General features: G+C 46.9%; 1 pseudogene; it reads right to left on the reverse strand.

Moving 5' to 3' along the window:
* Positions 1-269: 269 nt before the first annotated feature.
* On the reverse strand, positions 270-3,183 carry LOC113838148 (annotated as a pseudogene).
* Positions 3,184-5,080: the final 1,897 nt, after the last annotated feature.

Genomic DNA, 5,080 nt, shown 5'->3' on the forward strand with positions numbered 1-5,080 from the left:
AATTTTTAAAATATTTTTATTGATTTGTTAAGTATTTTTTTAAAGATTTATATATTATGTATACAACATTCTGCTTCCATGTATATTATATCTGCATACCAGAAGGCACCAGATCTCATAATGGATGGTTGTGAGCCACCATGTGGTTGCTGGGAGTTGAACTCAAGACCTCTGGAAGAGTTGTCGGTGCTCTTGCTCAATGGCACAACACTTGTCTGTATTTTTTTCAAAGTGTAAATTTATTCAGAAAGGCCTCACTTGGCACCAGACTAAAAAAGGAGGTCCCTCCCCTGAGACTTAGATGCACCTCTAAGTCTTTGAGGGTTCGGCAGAGGACCCCATCCTTGACGACATCTCTGAGTCATCCCTGGGATTCCTGTGGTGTCAGGGTCAGGGTCCACCAGGCTCCCAGGGGCACCTTGCTCTGGCCCCACCTGGCTTTCTGGGTCTTATGGCCCATTCTCATCGTTTTGGGCCTCAGGGCTCTCTGAAGTCGTAGGAAGTGGGGCATGGGCCTGCAGGTCAGTGTGATAGTTACTGGCTACTCAATCACCCTCAGCCCTCTTCTCCATCTTTCTCCGTTTTCTTGTCTCATCAGCCACACTGGTCCCATGGGTAACAGGGTAGGCCTGGTTAGCTTCCCAGGGTTTTTGGCTGACAGAGCTGAGGGCACACCCCTCAAGGTTGAGGGCAGTTTTTTCTACATCTGACGCCCCTGGGACCTGCTCCTGCCTCTTCTCCTCTGCTTCCTCTTCTTGCTCTCTTTGGAGCTCAGTGACTCAGTCTCATCCCCCTGGGCCTCATCCAGGGCTCCCGATTCCTGGGGCTTTGTGCTCAGCAATGAGGGATCCTCAGCTTTTCCACTGCTCCCACTCAGGTCCCTTCCAGATTTTGTGTATGTATTCTGGACACACTTATTCTACCACCCGCATGGGGAAATAGGAGGCAACATGTGGGTGTTTCCATTTCCCTTCTATCCTGGCTGGCCGGAAAACCCAGGTTAGGTTCCCATGTTTGGAGGGTAATCCGTTGTAGCTATGTCATCACCCAGAACCAACATCTTCCAATTATTTTTGTATTCTCACAAAATTTGCCCCACCATTTCGTAGTATCTCAGAGGGTAGAATTTGACATGGGGTTTCTGTAGCTCAGACAGTTCTCAAACTCATTGTATGACTTCTGGTTACTATGAAATTCTGATCCACCTGCCTCTCACACTGAGTATTGAGACCTATAAACATTGAATTTGCCTTTAGCAAGGTCTTCAGCTGCTTCATTTGTCCAAATTGGATATGTATTCGCCTTCTGGTTTGAAAAATGTGTATAAGGTGAAATTTTATCCTGATTCTTTGCCACCACCACCCAGAGTACTCCTAGTATCTTAAAGCATTGATTTGCAATGCAAAGTAGTAAGATACACTTTAAATTTTACTCAAAGACCATTTTATTTAATGAAAAGTGGTGAGTGGTAAAAAGTTAGGTCTGAAAATTCACAGTAACACAGGCATTTAACAAATCTAAAATCTCAGAGCCCAGGAAGCAGGAAACATATTGGCAGAACTTGGGTCACAGACAGGGACAAGTTAGAAAAACACTATATACCTATTTTGTATATTTCAAAAATTGAGCCAATTTTGTTGGAAAAAGAAATCCCTGAGCCAGGGAGCAATAGCACACACCTTAGATCCTTATGTGGAATTTCTTTCTAATTGTTGTTCAAACTCTGTTACCAGCTAGAATCACCACACTCAGGTGACAAAAGCAAGCTGTTCACAGAAAATTCCATGCTAGTCTTGGCAACAAAGGGCTCTCTGAAGTCGTAGGAAGTGGGGCATAGTCCTGCAGGTCAGTGTGATAGTTACTGGTTACTCAATCTCCCTCAGCCCTCTTCTCCATTTTCCTCTGTCTTCTTTCCTCATCAGCCACTCTGGACGCTGGCCTCGTGGGTAACTGGGCAGGCCTGGTCAGCCTCCCTGGGTTTTGGGCTGACAGAGCTGAGGGCACACACCTCAAGGTTGAGGGCAGATTTTTCTACATCTGACGCCCCTGGTACCTGCTCCTGCCTCTTCTCCTCTGCTTCCTCTTCTTGCTCTCTTTGGAGCTCAGTGATTCAGTCTCATCCCCCTGGGCCTCATCCAGGGCTCCGGATTCCTGGGGCTTTGTGCTCAGCAATGAGGGATCCTCAGGTTTTCCTCTGCTCCCACTCAGGTCCCTTCCAGATCCATAGGTCTGACCCTGGGTGCCAGCCTCTTGGAAAGGCTTCCCGGAGCCCTCATCCTTATCTGCCTGTCCTAGAACCATCAGTGGCCGTGGTATACCATGAGGTCTGAACCTCTGCAGCTTGTCATGGGGCCCCCAGACAAACTGGCAGCGAGGTCTGAAGTGCTCCCATGCAAAGTACACAAGCTCCCGGCGCTGGTGTCTGCAACGCACGGCGAACATGAAGTAGTCCAGGACACTCTGACGCACGCTGGGCAGTTGGTGCTGTACCAGTGTCTCCTCCAGGAAGAAGCGGACCAGCGGTGCCTGGTAGTGCTCTAAGCCCAGCTCTCCCAGCGACTTGAGGATGCGTGTAATGCGCAGGTTGTTGTGCCTGTGACTGTTGAGGTTCTGGAAGCGTGGCTGGAAGTTCTGTGCACGGCAGACCACACCGGTGTCCCGGTCCTCAAGTTGGATCCCATAGAAGCCCAGCATGAGTTCATAGGCCCGGACCAGACGCTCTTTCACCTCCTGGGAGTTTTTAAATGCCTCCACCTCCTTGAGTGTGAGGGGCTTGGCATGCTGGTTCACTCCTGGTTCCCTCAGAGGAAACAGCCACTGGATATAGGAGTGATTCTCTTCAAGGACGACATAGTTGTCTTTCCAGTTGTGAAGAATTTCCTCAATGTAAAGACCGTTTGGCTGGAAGCAGATCTCATTTTTGTAGAAGCGCAGGTTAGACATGTCGCTGTTGCAGTCTTGATCTGCCAAATCCGGGTAGTGGTGCCGATACCTTCGCATGTCCTGCATAGCTCGCCAGTTTCGGTACCGGGTCTTCCTGGACTGGAACACACCTGGTCGTGGCTCCTTTGCATTGCTGTGCTTGCTGCCCTTGTCCTCATGGCCTTTATCATCTGCCTGGCTGTCTTCAAAGCCTTCCTTGTTCTCGTCCTCCCAGGTGGAATCGTAGTCCGGGTCATCCATTCTCAAGAGGCAGGACCGGCTTTCCATGGAAAGGAAAGGGGAAGAGGAGTACTTGTCTGTAAAAATGGAAAACACGTTGAAAGCCTGTTAGTAACATGTCTACACTGTGCATGCATTTGGACAGTAACCTGCCAAAGGACATTTGTGGAAGTAAGAAAACAAATGTGTGGACCATGAAAATTAATTAAACTCAGTTTCTCAGGCATAGTGAAAAAGGCTCTGACTCTGCCATCTTCTAATCTTCAGAGCCCTTGATTCTAAGGGTTCTGTCTGGAGGAAGAGCAGAGACTGACACCAGGTTTCTGTATCACCGGCTGGTCTCAAACTCATTGAATGACTAAGGATAACCATGAATTTCTGATCCCCCATCTCACACATGCTGACATAAGAGACCCAGATCCCTTGAGTGTACATTTTTCATCCCTTTTAGAAGTAAATGAGTACCTCTTGTTGACATTGTGTCTTAAAAGGATAATTATGTTGCATTCTTTCTGGTCATTTTATCCCCCTTCTTCCACCACTTGGAAGACCCTAGTCCTACGTCTGCTCTTGTTATAATCCTGGGACAGGAGAGTAATTCTGTTTTGAAGTTGTGCCCAATTGTTTCTCTATTGAAATCTTTTTAAGCCACATTGGTAATCAGTGTGGCAGTTTCTCAGGAAAATGGGAATCAATGTATCTCAAGTTGCAACAATTACACTCTTAAGCACAAACTCAAAGGATGCACCACAAGGACATCTGTTCACCTATGTTCATAGCAGCATTGTTTGTAATAGCCAGAGCCTGGAAGCAACCTAGATGGCCCCAGCTGAATAATTGATAAGGAAAATATGGGGCGTTTACACAAGGGAGCCCTACTTCATTTTAGAAAACAATGACACAGTGAAATTCACAGGCACATGGATGGAACTGGAAGAAACCATACTGAGCCAGGCAACCCAGACACAGAAAGACAAACTGATACGTACTCACTCATAAGTGGATATTATATATAAGCCAAATGGTAACCAGCCCTCAGCCCATAACCCCAGAGTAGCCAGAAAACAAGGAAGACCCTAAGAGAGACATACATGGATTGCCGGACAATCAGAATTGGGCAAGATATCCTAAGTAATTTGGGAACATAGGGGGAGAAGGAGGGAGGAGGAGGAGGAGAAGGAGAACAGAGGGATCAGGAAGGTCAAGTTAGAATTACAACAGAGAAGGAGAGCAAGGAAAGAGATACCTTAAGAGAGGGAGTCATTATGGGCTTAACAAGAAACCTGGAACTAGGGAAATTTGCAGGAATCCACAAGGATGACCTCAACTAAGAATCTAAGCAACTGTGGAGAGGCTATCCTAAATGTCCTTCTCCTATACTGAGATTGATGACTAACTCAATGCCACCATAGAGACTTCATCCAGTAGCTGATGAAAGCAGAATCAGATATCTACATCCATGCACTGAGCCTCACTCCTGGATCCCACTTGTAGAGAGAGAGGTATGATGAGCAAAGGGGTAAAGATCTTGCTCGGGAAACCCACACAAACAGCTTTCCTGATGAAGTGGTTCCTCACAAACACCAGACTCACAGTTGACAACTTGCATAAGACAGGACAAGGCCCCCTTAACATGAATGTCAGTTGGGGAGCTTGGGCATTCCATGGCACCACTGGCATTTTAGCCAGTATTAATCCCTATTGCATGAATGGGATTTTTGAGCCTATTCCCTGTGGAGGGATACTTCGCTCTCAGGCCTTACACGCATTAGGGAGGGCCTTGGTCCTTCTGCTTTTGGCAGAAAGATTTATCCTAACACACAACCTAAATTACATAGTACCAGTACACCCAGGACTATATAGAGTGTCCTGTCCTCAAAAAACCAAACAAGCAAAATGCAACAACTTTAGCCATCAG

This window comes from Cricetulus griseus, unplaced genomic scaffold, assembly GCF_003668045.3.
Source record: "Cricetulus griseus strain 17A/GY unplaced genomic scaffold, alternate assembly CriGri-PICRH-1.0 unplaced_scaffold_46, whole genome shotgun sequence".
Lineage (NCBI taxonomy): Eukaryota > Metazoa > Chordata > Mammalia > Rodentia > Cricetidae > Cricetulus > Cricetulus griseus.